This window comes from Chenopodium quinoa, unplaced genomic scaffold (assembly GCF_001683475.1).
Source record: "Chenopodium quinoa cultivar QQ74 unplaced genomic scaffold, ASM168347v1, whole genome shotgun sequence".
NCBI lineage: Eukaryota > Viridiplantae > Streptophyta > Magnoliopsida > Caryophyllales > Amaranthaceae > Chenopodium > Chenopodium quinoa.
Genome location: NW_018744290.1, coordinates 1,971,137 through 1,991,053, shown reverse-complemented (window position 1 = coordinate 1,991,053; position 19,917 = coordinate 1,971,137). Strand labels below are relative to the sequence as shown.

The 19,917-nt window shown below is 33.3% G+C and overlaps 1 pseudogene; it reads right to left on the bottom strand.

Annotated features, from left to right (window-relative positions):
- Positions 1 to 12,338: 12,338 nt before the first annotated feature.
- LOC110695221 lies at positions 12,339 to 19,792 on the bottom strand (annotated as a pseudogene).
- Between the last annotated feature and the right edge of the window lie 125 nt (positions 19,793 to 19,917).

Here is a 19,917-nt window from a genome sequence, read left to right as displayed (position 1 = left end):
GAAAACGACATGATTATTTTCATGAAAAGGACAATGTCAAATATCATCCTTGTATCATAGACTCATAGCCATGCAATTAGGAAACACAGTATAAGTGTTCAACTATCACCCAACAAAATCGCAATTTGCAAGATTGAAGAAATGTGCACAAACGACCCATGTGAATTTATGAAGAGACAATTTAAGGTCCTTACCTTAGATGTGATATTTTAATGTCGGTTGTTCTACTTAATTAGCTATAATTATGGATCATATAAGATAAAAAAATCAACATGAATTTTAATATAATCCAATGCCACGTCTAATATTTTGCATGAAGGTTTGCCTAAAATTGGAGATTAATTGAAAAGAGTCCACAAATTGTGACTTATTTAGGCCTTAATCTCGTGGTAATGTTAAGCTTATTGTCCTGCTGTTATTATAGAGGTTGTAAGGTTTGCTTCCTGGGACACAACAATACTCGACAACCCCCTTAATTTCTGAGGCCCACTCTCGTAAGAATTCAATCTTTGACAAATTATTATTAGGAACATATTGTCTTAGAGACTCATAACTGTTTTAATCATGCATGTGGGGAATAAATGTACGGGTTCAATGGAGAATACTAAAAGTGTTTGAATCAACTAGTAAGAGAGTTGTAATTTAAGTTAGAGCTTTTGAGTTTAAATTTTGATAATGTAACAGTAGTTAGTAGTATAGCATTTGTAAGGAGAGTTTTTTTAATTGGGACTTGACTTGATTTGAATCTAAATTAGTTAAAGTCTAGCAGATGATACGTTTTTGTCATCATATATATCACTAAGGTTATGTTGGAGAAGAGAGTCTGCCCTAATACAAAATCTCATTATAATTTTATCCTATAACTCATTGTTTATTTCGTGGTAATAAGTAGAATAGTCCATCAAACTTATACTTGTATATATATGTAAGTCATCCTTATTTTAATATAATTTTTTTAAATGTAAGACAATCAATCCCAACTCACACTCAGTTCTCAATAATAGTAAATTAGCAACAATATTTGGTATAAAAAGTTGTAATACATACATATATATACATACATATATATACATACATACATACATATATATATATACATATATATATACATACATATATACATATATATATATATATATATATATATATATATATTTGATCTTACTATAGCTTTTTTAAACATGTATGTAATTAAAAATAAATCACAATCCTAACTTTTTGTCTATGATGAGTATTAAGTTTATTTTCATCACTTCCTTAGTTCTCCTTGCAAATAGTAGCCAATTAGCCATGACCTGTTTTTAAGAGATCCAGTCTTCATTGTTAATTAATTTCATCGTCCCTATTTGTTCTTCATCATCTCTATTTATTCTCCCTAATATTTTTCAGTACGAGGTTTTCCCCTAATATTTATTTAGTATGAGGATTAGCTGTCTACTGAGATAATATGAGAATATTTGCCGTGCCTTTCTCATTGATTAATCATCAATATATATACAAGCGTATTCTAGGGTAATGACTAAGGATACATAAGTAATTTACAAACTAACATACACAAGATTATTTACATAATCTAACACACCCCCGCAGTCGAAACAGGAGGACTACAAACGCTAAGACTGTCCCTGAAATCATTAAATAAAATTTTCGGCAGACCTTTAGTGAAAATGTTTGCAATCTGGTATCGGGACGGAACATGTAGTACACAGACCTCACCGCGCTGTACCTTCTCATGAACAAAGTGAATATCCAATTCAATGTGTTTTGTGCGTTGATGTTGAACATGATTGCCTGAGAGATAGATACACTCACGTTGTCATAATATACCAATGTAGCTTTAGAGACCGGACAATGTAGCTCTAGTAATAAATCCCGAATCCAACATGACTCAGAGACAACATTAGCAACCCCTTTGTATTCTGCTTTTGCACTAGACTTCGACAAAGTAGGTTGTCATTTTGAGGACCAAGAGATCAAATCATCACCAAGAAAATACGGTAACCGGATGTGGAACGACGAGTGTCAGGGCAGCCGGCCTAGTCGGCATCCGTGTAAGACAAGATAGAGGTGATAGATGATTTATACAAGCGTAATCCAAAATCGGTCATACCTTGAATATAACGCAGAATGTGTTTCATAGCATCCATATGAGCAACTCTGGGAGAATGCATAAATAAGCACACCTGTTGAACCGCATATGAAATCTCAGGTCGAGTGAAAGTGAGGTATTGTAGAGCACCACACAATCGATGATACATGGTCGGATCCGCATATAGATCACCAGAGTCTGTGCGCATTTCCCCTTTAGAATTAACTGGAGTGGGAGAAGAATTGCAGTTAGCCATGCCTGCAGACTCTAGGATTTCCTTCGCATACTTAATCATCAATATATATACAAGCGTATTCTAGGGCTAATGACTAAGAATACATAAGTAATTTACAAACTAATGTACACAAGATTATTTACATAATCTAACATCTACACGTCTCATTTTCTCCACTTTTCATTCATAAAAACCAAGCTATACAATATCGTACTTCAAATCCAGTGGATTGGATGCTATAAGGACTAGGACACACATACATAAAGCGACACTGTATTAAATATGTGGTACATATTTACATGCACTTGTATTCATGATTACCTGCGCTATGGTCCTTATGTATATGATACTAATGATTTAGCTAGTATTCGTAAAATTTTTGTAGGGTAATAATATCGAATCCTTGAAATCAAATCCCGTTTTGATGTTTGAGACACAGGAATATGTTTTATACTTTATCACGCTCCCTCTCATAAAACTCTTTTGGGCTTGAAATGTGGATGCAACATGAGCCCTCCGCATTCCCTAGTGCAAAATATTACAATTTGAAAGGAAGGTGGATGAGATTTGAACCCATGACCTTTGTGTCACGCTAGCTCGATACCATGTTAAAAGACCAATTCAATCAAAAACTTAAGCTTATGGTTTAAACACATGAATATGTTTTTATACTCTATCATAGACATTTGCATATACTCCATTTCTAAATGATAAGTCTTAAAAATGTTAATTAATTTCAAACATGTAACTGATCGGAAATTGTGGAAAAACTGAAGATTGTATTAATGGTAATTTTAATTGATATGGATTCAAAAATGCATGTGATAATTACGATGACATTCATACGTTTAGAAAAAAAAAAGTGTTGGTTTGCCTTGTATAATTGTATATTATGATTCTAGGGTGGGAATTTGGTTTGGCGGTTCGGTTGGACCTCGGTGTGAGTCGGTTTCGGTTTGGAGCGGTTCGGGTTGAAACGATTTGATTTAGCTGACGGGTCGGTTCAGTTCGGTTTCGGTTAGTCACGGGTCGGTTCGGTTTCAGTTTATTTCTTTACGGTTTAAATTCGGTTTGGGTCATAAGCGGGTCGGTTTATAAACAATTCGGATCACCCCGGTTCAGTTTGAAACGGATCGGTTTAGGGGGCGGGTTTACCCAGGTTGATGACGGTTCGGTTTACAAACAGTTTGGATCATGCCGGTTTGGTTTGAAACGGGTCGATTTAGGGGCGGGTTTACCCTGGTCACTGTTGGTTCGGTTTATAAACGGTACGGATCATGTCGGTTCGGTTTGAAATGGGCCGGTTTAGGGGCGGGTTTACCCAGTCCAATGTCGGTTCGGTTTATAAACGGTTCGGATCATGCCGGTTCGGTTTATAAGCGGTTTGGGTCATGAATTCATGAATCATGATTTTTTTAAAGATCGCGTCATGACCATGATTTAATGAGTTGATACTTAGAATACAATAAATCGATAATTAAGGAAGTACAAGTACTCAATTAGATCGATCAACAAATGTTTTAAATTTTTAAGTTTTAACATATATGTTTATCGATTATACGTACATAGTTACATAGTTACATACTTAATTACTTACATACCAATGATTCAATGAGGCAATGAGCCAATGATACTATGATACCAATCGTACATTCATACCATACTACCATATGATATACATAATACATATACATTAACAATATCGTATTGAATCAATTTCAATTTCCAAACATTTGCATATCTTATAATTTATAAGTTACACACTTACACGAGATTAAATGGATTATTTATTTAGTTTGGTACTTTATTTAGATTACTAACTCAAACAACTTGATAAGTTAAATGGACTAAATGACATAATGACTAAAGTGGTGATGAAATCATTATGCAATACTAATGTACAATTAGTCAAATAATCAACGGTTAGATTGAATGCCCATGAAAAACAACAGTTACATTTCATTACTTTATTAGTTACTACTCATTACTTTATTAGTTATTACTTATTACTTTATTAGACTTATTCTTATACTCTTATTACTTATTAAGTTATTAGTTTATTACATTTAAAGTCACAGACTCACAGATATATTCATATATATAGTTATACATAGAGATGTTAGATATTGATGTACATTAAGTCATTAGCTATGTCATATTGAATTCATTCAATTTTGTTTCATTTGTGTTTCTTACAATTTATAAGTATATACATAATACATATACATTAACAATATGTCAATATCGTATTGAATCAATTTCAATTTCCAAACATTTGCATTTCTTATAATTTATAAGTTACACACTTACACGAGATTAAATGAATTATTTATTTAGTTTGGTACTTTGTTTAGATTACTAATTCAAACAACTTGATAAGTTAAATGGACGAAATGACGAAATCACTAAAGTGGTGATGAAATCATTATGCAAGAGCAATACTAATGTACAGATAGTCAAATAGTCAAATGGTCAAAATACAACGGTTAGATTGAATGCCCATGAAAAACAACAGTTAGATTTCATTACTTTATTAGTTACTACTTATTACTTATTAGTTATTACTTATTACTTTATTAGTCTTATACTCTTATTAGTTATTAGTTTATTACTTATTAAGTTATTATTTTATTATATTTAAAGTCACAGACTCACTGATATATTCATATAGATAGTTATACACTTATACATAGAGATGTTAGATATTGATGTACATTAACGTCATTAAGTCATTAATTATGTCATATTGAATTAATTTCAATTTTATTTCATTTGTGTTTCTTACAATTTATAAGTAATATTGTAATATTATTAATAATAATAATAATAATGATGATGATAATAATATTAATAATAATAATACTTATAAAAAGAATATTAACATAAAATTATACTAACATTCTAACAATAATAATAATAATAATAATAATAATAATAATAATAACCTCAAAATAATAATAATAATAATAATAATAATTATAGTAACCTCAAAATAATAAAATAATTAATAACAGTTTTCAAAAAAAAAAAAATAATAATAATATATTAATATATTTTAATAAAAAAAGGAAAAAGTCTCGAAAAAAAAAAATAAGACCGTTGATAAAGCTGGCATGTTGCATGAACATTCTGGAACCAGACCTTTATTACTTTATTACTACCAAAAAAAAAATGAACGGTGAGATGCTGAGATTAAAAATGGACGGTTAGATTAGGAGAAGAAGTAAAACCTAAAACTAAACCTAGAGAAAACTCACTAGCACACACGCCTCATTTGTCATTTCCTCATCTCTCTGATATTCTCAAACATCTCTCTCTCTCCTAACCTCCTAACCCTAGCTATCTCCCTCTTCATCTGAATCTCTCAAGCTTTCTCAAATTCTCAGTTCTCACGCCTATGAAACTCTCATTTCCTCATCTGATATTTTCATTTAGTCTTAAAATTTCAGATTTTTTTTTTGGAAGGTCTAATTCTTTTGTTCATTTATTCCAAATTGATTAATTTCTGTTTTTTTTTGTAGATCTGTCATATACTCATATTCTACTCACGGAAATATAAGGTATTTGTATTTTTCATTCTCATTCTAAGTTCCGATTTTATTTTTTTTTGTTGAAAACTTCTAATTTCCTATTTTTTGTTCTAAGTTCTGTTTTTTCTGGTTTATTGTAGATCTTTTTTCTGGATATTCTCAAACTTCGAATTTTTCTGGTATTTTTCTGGTTTTTTATAAGTTCTATTTATTCTGGTTTATGAGTTTATCTGCCTTTTTTTTTAATTTTAATTTTTTTTTCTTTTTTTTTGTAGATCTTTCATATTCTCTACTCACGGACGATATAAGGTATTTGTATTTTTCATTCTCATTCTAAGTTCCTATTATTTTTTCTAAGTTCTGTTTTTTCATTTATTATTTTGTAAATTATAATTTCTGATTTTTTTTTGAAAGTTCTAGTTCTTTTGTTCATTTTTTGTTTTGCAATGTATATTTTGTGATTTTTTTTTTTTTTTGATACGTAAATTTTTTTTTTTTTTTTTGTAGATTTGGTATTTGTATTATGGTTGTGTTATGTTGGTTGTTTTGCAATGTATAGTTGCTAGATCTTGATTTTCACAGGGAGGGGAATTGAATTATGGTTGTGTTGTGTTGTGTTGGTTGATTTGGTTGCAATTTTTATGCGATTAACGGGTTACGGTTTTGTCTGTGTGAACATAATTCATGTGATTAATTGGTTTGAAGGGGAGAAGGATTACTCTGGTTCACCTCAAATGAGTAGACACGTTTGTTTCACTTAGCTAGTGCAGCTTTCTAGTCTTTTAGAGAATTCTTATCGAAATATATTGACATTTCTGTTGAATAAGGAATTAGGGGGGTGGTAGAAGGACGAGGAGTATTTTGGCAGCTGTGAGCAGGATGCTAATGAAGAGTGGCCATAGTAATCAGTAAATGTTGTGATGTGTTGTTGAATGAGAATTAGTTTTGGCATTTACATTGATGCTAGCTGTTTTGAGAGTGGATTAATTTTATTTTATTTTTTGTTGTTGGTGTTGTTGTTGTTGAAGGAACAACTTCTGTTTTCTTAATTTGGTTCATTTTACTTATTGTAGCACTACAGATGTGCATTTGCATTGAGTTAACTTATTTTCTCTAATTAACTACAATATTTGTTTTCTCTTAGGTGCTTAATTGTATTATCTAGAAGCTACACAATTTCTTCAATAAGTCCCCATTCTGCTAATCTTATTCTGCTGTTTCTTATGCTTGCTGTTTTAATTTTTCTTGAATCATCGTTGCCCTTGTCATTTATGTTGAGACTTCAATGTATATGTACTTGCTGGCAGCATTTTTCAAGTTTTAAGTTAAAACAGCCATTGCTCAGTGATGATACGATAAACGTAAATCTGAGAGCAATTTTGAAAAACAAAAATAAGTTCCTGTTGAGTCCCTTCTGCTTATATTATTCCTTGCTTCTGATAAGTTGCTGATCTGTTATTGCGTGTGATGGTTCCTGCTTGTTGCTGCTATTTCCTCTGCTCTTGGGTGCTGTGCTGCTGCTTCAAGATTCTACTTCAAGATTTTGCTCCCAAATCACTCACATTCTCACTCCTCCCTTCATCTTATCATGTATCATTTTTTGCAACCCTAAACTTGATGATATTTCAGTTGATAAATATGAAATCTAATCTGGGTAGTAGTGATAGTAGTTTCATTATGTATTGGTATATGTATTGTGAATTTTAATCAATGAAAATGGTGACTTTTTTTAATTGATTGTTGATATTACTCTAATTTTAATGCTATTTATCTGCTGGATTTGTGGTAATGTTATGAAATAATTGTGGCTACAGATTTGGGATGCCTCCGTATTTATTAAAATTCTTTTACTTAATATCTGGTTTAATTTAAGAAAAGCTAAAAAAATGTGTTTTATAAACATTTTAGTCCTCCCCTTTACAAAATACTTGTATAAGAAAGTTTTATAAAGTGATAATGTGAATGATTGTACGCCTTATTGACTAGTACAGTAATATTCTAATGCTTATGCCACTTGTGTAACGCAATCTCATACATCTCCAATCTTATGTTACCTTTGAGGCTTTGAGTGATATTGGATGATCATGAATATCAAGGAACAATGAAGATAATTTGGGTGGACTAGCATTATTACTGGAATGAAAATGATACAAATGATATATCTTGTAATTAAAATAAATAAGTAATCTAAAACGATATTAATAATGTCGTTGGCCTAGATCTAGGTAATATAAACCTTTGTATAAACCTAAGCCGTTTGATTAGATCTACATTTATTAACATTAATTGTATTTACTATTTAGCCATTTAGGTTGTAAATAATTCAATTTGAATTAAGCAGTTTGTAATCGGATCAGTTTAAACAGGTTAGCGGATTATAACGGTTCGGTTTGTACGTGCGGTTTAAACGGTTTTGGTTCATAAACGGGTCGGTTTAAACGGTTAGCGGGTTACAAATGGTTCGGTTTAAACGATTTTTTTTTTCGGTTTAAACGGTTTCGGTTTATAAACGGTTCGGGTCATTAACGGGTTTATAAACCATTCGGTTCGGTTTCGTTTCGGTTCGGATTTGCGCAGTTTGGTTTGTTATCGGTTTACGGTCCGTAACGGGTTGACATTGAGCGGTTCAATTCGGTTTCGGTTTGATATTGAACGGTTCAGTTCGGTTTTCGGTTTATATTTATCGGTTTATAAACGGATCGGTCCGTGATGGTTCGGTTCGGTAACGGGCGGTTTCACGGTTCGGTTTGAAAAGTCCCACCCCTATATGATTCTAATTTAGAAAGGTGACATGTTTGTATTGTGTTTGCCGTGATAATTACGTTCGTGGCGGTGTCTTGACTCCCAACTTGTTGCATAAACATACAAATATACAAATTTGAAAAAGACCCTGTTATATATGTCGTGCCAGAAAGCTCCTTCTATTCAATATTCATCAACGTTATGTTTTATGACTTTTTTCAATTGTTGCTTATTAATTTATTAATGTAGATTGTAATTAATCTATATAAATATCTATGCATTTAGGTAAGTCTGTTGTAGGATTTCATTAATTTACTTATCTAAATTTTTTAATCAGATGGGAAAATACATAAATAACTCATAAAACAAATTTAATTAGATTATAAATAAAATTAAAAATGCATTTGTTTTTTTTTTTTTTTCACCTTTTTGTTAGGTCTTTAATTTGAAGTTTCTTTTGTGTATAACTACAGGTTTATTTCAATTCATGCATAGCCGCTCTATAGTTTTCAATTAACAATTTATAGCTTCAAGTTTCTATCCACAATAACACGATTTACATTTTTAAAAAAAAAAAAAATATTTATGATCATCCTATTTAGTTGTAAGAACATCTACAACAAAAGAGATTAATTAACGTGTCCCTAGCTTTTGGGTAATTTAAGGAATGAACGAAGAGAAGCTAGAAAGAGTCATTTAGAAATGTAAATATTGTACGTAGAAGAAATAAAGTGAAAATTGAAAGATCAATAGCGAATGTACCTTAAACGATAAGTAGCAAGGTATAAAAAAAACGTATGTTTTTTTGCTGTTTTTTATACTTATTGTTCAACCACGAGGCCAATGTAAGAAAATGCTAATTATTGTATTTGATGATTTTTGAATTGAATTACGTATTAAGATAAAACACAATCATACGGGATCTTGTTAATTTAATTTCAATGTAAAAATTATTAGAACACTAACTGTCCATGATAAACTTCAGTAGTATGTAATTAACTAAAGATATTACTACATGCTCATGAGATACCTTGAAAAGCCTTCCAGAGTACATCCGTTTTTTTATACTTATTTTATTAAATTAAAATTTGCATTTTGCATTAAATTTTTATTGGCAAATTAAGATGAAAATACAAAATCCTATGATATTTGTCATATACGTGCCTCAACCATTAAAAATGTCAAGATCAATCAGAAAAACTGTTGATGGATGTTATATTTAGACGTAAAGTGTGGGTTATACTACTAACAAAGACGATATATATGATTGTACGGAAATAGTTGCACCACATGATAACCCCAGCTACCCAACTAGACTTCAATTCCTCCCTCGCTCTATATAAACTATCTAGCACAACTTAAGCTAATTAATTAAGTTAAGCTAAGTAAGCAACATCGTACTTAACAACTCAACCCTAAGCTAATCAACCATACCAATTATCCAATATCAAGCTAGAGCAAACTTCTACGATGGCCGTGCCAACATGCAAGCTTTTCGTTCTCGTCGTGCTCGTCTTCCTTTGCCTCATTTTAGCTCCTCGTACAGGTACATATGTAACCTTATTGTTGTCCAACTTCATTGAATTGATTGAATCATCTTATTATTTAATTTGTATCTTAGTTTGATACATTATACAAGTAGTTACTTATACTTATTGTTTTTGTTGTTTGGTTATTTAATTTGTGTATAGATGCAAGTAGGAACGTGCCAATAAAAAATGAAGGAACAACTCCAATGATCAAGAACATTAACAAGCATGATGTTCCAAGTACGACATTTGCTAACGTTGATGATAACGTAGAAGGATATAATGAAGGTGATCTAACGATGATGGATTACACCCCGTCAAAAGGAAGTCTCCAATTCACCATTGATATACACATATAAATTAAAGATCTACTACAAATTACAAGCGGGTTTAATACATGGAATTTGATAATTATTAGTCGCTTGTTTAGTAAAAATTATGAAGCATGCATTGATGATCATCATTATCACCTAGTAGGTCGAGTGCTCTATTATATATATATATATATATATATATACATACTCGTGCGTGTTGGTCGTATGTATGTTGTATGTTCCTCTATTAGTTGAAAGGGTATAAAAAGGTATGTACGGGATATATGTGGAACTCGTACGTATACGAGTGCTTTACGTATACATATAAGTGTAAGGAAAAGTTACATTAGACTTCCCTACTCACGAGCTGAGAGTGATGCCTAAGGAGTTGAACGTAGCATGGAAAATGGAATTATGTATTACGCCTGTATTTTAAAATAAAGAAGTAAATCTTATTTAGCAATCGACTTTTGAAGGTCTATTTTGGTTGATTTTCTTGATGGATTGGTTCATGCGGTAGTAACTTGTATTGGATGCCTAGGTTGAGATTGTTCACCGTTTGATTATCGGTCTTAGAATATATATTTGCCAAAGGGAGGCAAATAGCAATTTGTTATCTGAGAACGAATCTGAACAACTCTCCTTCATCCAGAAACACGCACAAAGGTAACCCGAAACTGATCATGCTACAAACCACAAGAAGACGCCGGGCAGACCAAAGGGTGAGCACAAAAGGTGCCAATGCGTAAGTCCAGAACATGATTACTGAGCCTTCAGTCTAAGCAGTTCCAAACATCTTTCATATCTTAGCTTGCTTATATTCATTCATTGCGGGTGCAGTGGCATTGCATAAATGCAATGCATGTTGGACCAGTAAAACAAATAACAGTAAATCCATTTGGATGATGCCAAAATTAACTCGTTAAGTTTAGATAATTTCAGATAGGTTAAAATAAGTTCACTATGATGAACAATGAAAAAGATGTTCAATTGCTGCTAGGGGTGAGCATAACAGGGTACCTGTTAAATTTCTTGGAACCGGAACCGAAACCTGTTGCAAGAGGTTCCTAAAAATGAAAACCGGAATCGGAACCTGTTGAACAGGTTCCTCAAAATTGGGGACCGGAAGCTGCAGGTTGCGGTTCCGATTCAGGGTACCCTGTCTTTTACTATATTTCGTACTTTTTTGCAATTTTTTATTAAAAAATTGTAGGATCATAAATTTATAGTTTGCAAATATAACAAACCAAAAAGAGTTGTTTATCAAATTTAATATATATAGTTACAACAATTATTTTTATTTATATTAAGTAAAAATTGGGCTTAAATTGATGTATGATTAAGGCTTAAGTAACAATTTTATTAGGTTACAGAGTACCCTACAGTTTCCGATTCCAAAAAAGCGAGAACCTAAACCGGAACCTGCTGCAACAGGTTCTCTATTTTACTACCCGGAACCAGAACCTCTTGTACAGGTTTCGGTTCCAAAACCTACGTTCCTAACAGGTTTCGGTTTCGATTCAAAGTACCCTGAATTTTTGCTCACCCCTAATTGTTGCTACTCAGCCTTGTACTCCGTAACTTAGCTTATACTTTTTTCACCTAGTTTTCGAAATTGTAGGGTCAAATTAGGATTTTGGTTGGTTTTAAAATACTGAAAGCGTGATTTGCCCTAATTAAACATCTTTTTTTATTATTAAATTTTGCTGGTTGTGTACTTGGGGTAAAAAAGACTAAAAAAAAAAAAACCAAAGCTTAAAAAACGGGATGGAGTTTTTTGGGCAGGGATGTCCACGATGAAGATGCTCTAATGTATTATCTCACAAACTTTGCTTTATAAAATGTAATATTTGACAAAATTTCCTAACTTTGAAGTTTGATACTTTGATGACACTAACATTACAGTGGAGAATTAGTATTTTATTGGCATGCAATAGGAAATTCCAAATCTCAATAGAAGCTTCTTGACTTCTTGTTCTATCCACTTCATTATAAAAATACAACTACCAACCTGTTGCAATTGCAGGGGATTAGTATAATCTAAAATTTCTGGTGTCTAGTCCAAAGTAATGCCTAAATTTTGGTTCCAGTCTGGTGCAACCTTGCAAACCCATATGAGCTGTTGGCTCAGATCCTCTCGTAAAAAAGTAGGGTAGCTTCTGCACCAAGAACTTCTTCTTCCGAAGCATTGTGTACCTCTGAATCTGAAATGCGAAACCATTGCAAAGGAGCATCAGTTTCACTAACGCCATCACCTTTTTCCATTTGAGTCGTCATTCCTCTATATACTGTGTAATGGCCACTCCCAGCTCTTCCAAAGTGTTCCACAACAGAAACAAGGCGATACAGAATATTTTTGGGAGGTGGTGGATCAAAATTAGCCTATACAGACAGAAACAAACTTGTTAATTTCTGGCTCAAAAAACCCGGCAGCTAGTATGTAAGCTGCAATAATGTTTAGCTTCAGTATAACTCTATTCAAAGGTGCCATGGTCGCATAGAATGATCCCAAGTCAGGCTTAAATTTACTTAATGAAAGGGAAATGGGATTACTTGGTTCTCGTTTTTGACTTGGCCTCTGATGATGGTGGAATTTTTTTTTTTGGGTGTATAGAGAGCCACAAGGACGGGGGTGAGAATCAATCTCAGGGTCTCCTGGAACCAGGAGGGAAGCTCTAACCACTTGAGTAATCCCTCACTCTCTTGATGATGGTGGACATTAATACACTATATCATTTTGAACAAACAATAATTTTTCTAGAGTATGTAACTGTTGGCGTCGATCGAAAAGATTTTTAGGTGTCTACAATAAAGCATCAGGATTTGGAGTAGGGCATCATAGTAATGCAATAAGACTGGTATCTAGATGAGGAAAATAATAGAATTAGTTATAGTGTCATGAATCGAACACATTAGAGAGATAGGAGGTATGATGAATATTGATGAGAAGTTTATTTTGCCATCTTTTTCTTGGTGAAAGTGTCTACCCACTTAAGCTGGGATTGAATGCTCTATTTGGTGATTTGATCACATTAAATACAATCAAGTACCCCAAATCTAATCTATTTTTATTCGATTTAACCATTCTATTAGAGTAATAAATTAGTAATTTTCATTACTCGCATCATGGGTTGAATTGAAAATTTTCTATTTTACAGCAAAATTTGAACCTGAGACATACATTTACTAACATATTGAACCTAAGACATACATTTACTAACAACTGGATTAAAAAATTCTACCAATACACAAGTATTCAAATAGCACAAACAATTGGAAAGGTTGAGCTTCCCACCAAGTAAAAACCTTAAGAAAAGAGACCAACCTTAAAAGTAGGCATAGATATGGTGCTGGAGCAGTTTTCAATCAGCGATGAACAAGGTTCTGGAAGAAACCGTGATGCATCATCCTTGACTAGCACTGCAGCGGATTACTCATACTTTAAAATGGATGCTTTCTATTTAAGATGAATGACAAGTAACAGCAGTTGCTTACTTAGTTCTGGATGTTTGTCAGCACTTTTAGGATGAGAGATAGAAGCCAGATTTGGCTGCTCCCCCAGACTTTTTGGCTTATTTATTTCTCGTTTTTGAACACCAATTTCATACTTAACAAAAGGTGATAGATTCAGGATGATCGGGAAACAGATATGGCCCTGCATATGCCGATAAAGTGATAAACAATCAAATTGAGACAAACCAATGACAACTCTATAGATCAAAAGGCAAGAAAAGTAATATAGGAATATACCATGTTGTAGCAAAGAGAATATGAGAATTAGAAAAGGGACATGCATTGAGACAAAGCAAGAGAGTGGAAGAGGAATATATCATGAAACCAGAAAATCAACAGATATGAACCCAAAAAAAGGAATATTATTGGTTTTATTAAAAAAAAAAAAAAAAGAAAAAAAAAATACTCAAGCCTCAAACCTAACACTTGTTTGAGTTTGCGGATCCTGCCCAATTCCTTATTCCAGATCCTTCACGAGTGCATTAAATCCCCAACCGTACTAGTGTTGCACCAAGAAATTGTGGAATAAAGTGCCAGTGTCTATGATTGACAGATAGTTAACTAAAACTCAAGTACCTGAATTTTAACAGGCTCCCCAAATGCATTCAATGAACTGCGTTGGAGATGAAGGCAAAGAACCTGTAGAACAAAGAAACTAGCTGAGTAGAATAATAACGCAGACTTTCACATTCATAAGAAGATTGTGCCTTGTGTATAAGCATGTTGATCACCTAGTGGCTTTAAAAAGCCACCTTATAATTTTTAATCTTGGAACATAACAACCATAAATATAACCAACACAAGTTGAATCTCAAGTTTGATTTCAGAACAATCAGACATTTTTTTATGAAGCCATAGCATACAAATAGGGTTATTATAAGACTTTCAGTGATGCAAAGCTGAACAAACTTCTTTCATTTGATTCAAGTAACTTTTAGCCTTCGGGGGAAGAAAAAGCAAAAAGGGAAGAGACAAAAGAGTATACCTTCATAGCAAGACAAAAGAATGAATTAATAAATCCAATACACCTACATACTAATGAGAATTAACTAACAATTTATTTCAGTAGATTGAGGACTCAACCAAAGGGGTGCAAATCAAAAAGAACTTAACAAAGCAGCAGTACCAATCATACAGACCTTAACCAAAAACCAAATGAGAAAGATCTCAACCAAAGCTATGCCAATCAAAACGACTGCTAAAGTTAGGCTCAAATCAAATTTGAGTGGTCAGCACAAAATGTTCACCCAGCGATATTGGAGACTAAAGTTCCTCAATATTGTTAGATGTGAAAGATCTTTACCATCAGGTAAGCCAGGTTAGAGCCCATGCAGAAGTAAAATACAGAAAAGTTCAAGATGATGTGAGCTTTGGAAACGCAAAATTATACAGATGAAGATCATTCACTCAGCTTAGAGAATGGGAATACCTGGAACACAAAAAACTAGGGTAAACAAATTGCAGATTATCTCAAACAGCCACGTGAGTTTACTGCTGCATATTATGAAAAATTGAATGGCCGTGATAAGATTTAAATGTTATTTATGGAAGATTCTCTAAACCAAAATTACAAAGGCCTATAAGATATTATATGTGTAACATGTTCATGGGAGGGCAACTGTATGGTAATTTTGTTAGTTTGTTGCCTGACAATGCTTTCGTTGTGTTGCATGTGCATCTCTCTTCAAAATGAGCATTAATTGATGTCAATTCCTCAAATTATCCGGTGGTGGTTAATACTCCAATATGCACATTTGAATGGCTTCCTCTGATAATGGGTATTGTAATTAATTGAACCTATAACAATAAATTATAAACAATTTTGCATATCCTATAACAGTAAATGAACATTGAGCTCGAAAGCAATTGAAATCATTTGAACATATCAATAAATGGCTTTCGAGCTCAATGTTCATCTACTAAATTGCATTTGGAAACTCTGATGTTGAATTGTCTAGAACAAGACACCGCACGAAACTTATGATAAATTGGAAGAAAATTGATAAAAACAATGGGGTACGTTGGCTAGGCCGTATGGGACGACACAACTGGTCTAGGGACCTAACAGAATTTCCAAATTTTGTAATGAAGTTTGATTGCCCCCTTTTACTACACTTGAGTACAACTATTTAGGCAATAGAATAATCATGAAGGATAAAATTCAAGTGAGCTAGGGATATCATACACAGTTAGTATTCCCTATAAATAGTTCTCTATCTTGTCTAGTACAAAAGCTATTTATGATTTTACTAAAAATCGAATGGAAGGTGTTCTCCCAACTACTATTTGTTTCTTCTTTATCTTTTTTGGAAATTTTTATTTTGATCTAATATAATCCTTGCTTTGTGATAGAAATTTAAACTCAGAGTTGAGTTGAAATTACTCAGGGAAAGATTCTCAATCTAAGTTCATATTCCCATGAAACAAACACAAACAAATGAAACAACCCCTACAACATCATCTGGCACTAACAGCTCCTTTTCTCTATAAAAACAACAAACAAATGATCAGCTTCTCAGAAAAGAGCCATTCATTCAGGATGGTTATATCTATCATGTAATTAGCACAAGACTTTGGAGCATTCTTTCTATGGAGACTACAGAAAATGATCGGCTCCTCAAGTATTTCAAAAGAGTCATGGTACTTAGAGCCTCAATGACGATTATCAGCCACTCACAAGCACATCACTATAGAATCTGGTGGTTACAGATCATTCCACCAAAGGGAGTTGGGAGGAAAGAAAAAGATGAAACATATATACATATATATGTAGAACCTAATTCATCAGGAAAAAAAATTACTAAAAGAGCTTTTGAAAAAGTGCAGACATGAGCATTTTTGCTTATGTGGTTGTGCATGTGTTTAAAGAGCTCCATGTGTCAGAAAATAGGTTAATTCAGCATTTGTTACCAGGAAAAAAGGGGCAGAAAGAGCTTCACAATTTCATACCTCTGGACAATGAGTAATTCTGAGTTGTTTAAAAGCATGTGAAAAGTGATTTGACCAAGAAAGTCTCTGAAGTGATGACATATTCCTACAGTTGCAAGAGTCTTTCTCGCTGGAGTCGCTACAGGAACTCAATTTTCTGATCTCTTCCTGACCAAAAAGAAAGAGGAAACAGTAAAAAGAAAATAAAAAGAAAACAGACTGGACTAGGGTGGACGAGATTAGTATCATACCGGGTATTCGGGTATTGAAGAGAGGAAAACATAAAGCTATGAGCACAATTTCAGTAAATCCGGCAAATAAAGTTAAGTACCTGCCGTCCTCCGACAGAGGATAAAAATTTTACTGCAGCAATATGCCAACAGTGGCTGCAGAAATAGTTCTCAACATGTTCAGGAGCCAGAAACCTCTTCATGCAATCCTCCAGTGTAAATCTATCCAGCTAACATTGCATGCATGTTTGAGAAATATAAACAACCTCAGTCGCATCTAATATCAGCTCCAAGCCTCCAACCACATATGAAGAACTTGACTTTCGAGCGCAAATAGAAGATAATTAGGTAATGGAAGCATACAATGGAAGAACCAGAGTTGGAAACTGGGGGGAGTGACAAGGTGTGAAAGAAATCAAAATCCATCATAATCTGCAAGAAAAAAGAAAGGTGATTCAATAAATAGACCAGCAATATCATCAGAGAGAAATACGAATGAGTGACACCCACCTCGGAAGAACAGCTTTGGCAGGTCAGAAAACTGCCAAGTATCCCATTAAAAGGGCCAAGATATTGCTGCTGCCACCTTTCTGGCTCCTTTATGTCCTTTATCCTCTAAGAAGCAAGAATTCGACTAGTAGGGGCATCCACATCTGCTAGGGAGCCATGGTTTGGCATATAAGACTCTGATAATTCGTCTCTTAAACAGGATAGAAGATGAAGAAATGCTTCTGCTGCATCCTATTTGTAGATGCAACCGCCAGTTACACATGAGAAGCAGGGTCATTATCATAGCTATTTTAAGTTATTTAAAAGTTCAAAAGAGAAGATGAGGCATTCTGCAAAAAAGATTATGTCCTGTAAAAACTTCAAGACAAAAAGAATTTCACCTGTTGATTTGACAGTTGGAATTGTGGGATATACTGCTGCATGGCAGACATCACTTTGTGTGGGTTCAATGGTCTACTTTTCTCCTGAAGTATGCTCAACTCTGCCACAAGTGAAGCCTAATTAAAAGATGCATATATGTGGAAAAAAATTTAATAGTTACAATTGCACCTTTGCCTCTCCCGGAAATAGAAAGAAGCCTCTTTAATCAGAATTTGATCAGTCTTAGCACACATTTATTTTAAACCAGGGGGAAAAAAACAAGTAGACCAGCTAAAAACATCATTTAAAAAAGGACACATCATTGATCATTCATGTAAGAAATATAAAGTAGTGAAAGCAGAGTCATTCATGGATAGCACAGTCATGAGAAAAAATTTAAATTCAAGGAAACTTTGCCTGTCATCAATCACACAGCCATCCCAACAACATGGAAGCATAAATAAGCAAATAGCAGTAACAGCAAAACAATATAATCCAATTAAGTATGAACAAAGCCCTCAAGATTTTTTACCTTCTAATAAAGCAGCCAAAGATTCCAAAAGGGGCAAATCATTAGCCTGCTCCACTATAGACACCGCCTGCGAGTTCTGAACATCTTCTAAGAAACACCTAAAACTTGAACAACTAGCAAGTGCCTGAAGCAAAAATCAACCCAAAATTAGGCCAAATTAAGATAGCAATGTTACAATATGTATCACTTCCACAAACTGTCAACCTGTGCAAAATTTGACTCAATTTACCTGCAAAACCACATTGAGGAAACAATTGTTGCCCAAATTTCGCAACCCGGGTACGAAATACAACTTCTTAGGAGTGTTAGTTTTTGCTGACAACAAGGGAAAACTGTTGAAATACCCCATCCTACCATCTCTAACAGCCAAGAACAAACCAACCACACCCAGAACAGTGGCTGCCGATAATTGAGACCCATAAGCTGAAACCCAGTCAATATTTGACAACATTTGAAACCCACTTCTGAATTTTTTCAACAATGAATTTACACTAATTTCTCTTTTTATCTTCATTCGATTCCAACGAACCTACCTTCACATAATATAACCAATTCTTAATTAAACAAACATCAAATATGTTGAATATTTAGAATGAATTAGCAGAAAGCTCAGATCTTTTGATAATTTTTATGAAATCAAATGAATTGTTCCAGAAAATATAATAGCAATCAAGATAAATTGATAAATTGATTTGTTAAAGGAGCATGAAAAGGTAAAACTTACCATTAACTTCATTTAATTAATAATCTAACTATCAGCGTATGAGATTGAGATCCATGAGTGTGACGAGCAATAAGTTTCCCAGGAAATGATGAAAACCAGGGTTTATCGAACGAACCTTACGAACCACTGAACCAGCTAATGTTTTAGCTTAGTTGTGTCCTAACCTACTCCCTAGTCCCTAATGGTGGGGCATTGGTTTAGGCAGTATGTACGGTGCACACTGTGCATCTAATGAACATCCAGCATTAAAATTTTGTTTCATCTCTATCCCGTTTTAAATGTTTTATACCAAACGCATCCTAGGTATGGGATCAAAATTTCAGGAAGTATTATATCCATCATGAAACTGTTGTGTTGATTTATTGGATTCATGATCTTGATATCACGGGTTCTATTTGCTTTATACTTGTAAAGTTGTAAGTTACAAAACATTAAAAAATTAAAAAAAAATAAATAAATAAACAATGATTTTGAAAATATTGCATAATTCCGTTTCTTTATATTCTCGCACTTGTTTGACTTGAACTCAATCAATAAGCTCTTTTTTCAGGTTTGTAGGCAATTAATTTAAATCGCATTCACATTACTAAAAGCTCAAGACTTAGAATACTAAAAGCTCAAGACTTTGAGTTTAACAATTACACTGAAATAAGTTGTATTGTCATTTTCTTCTCCAACAAC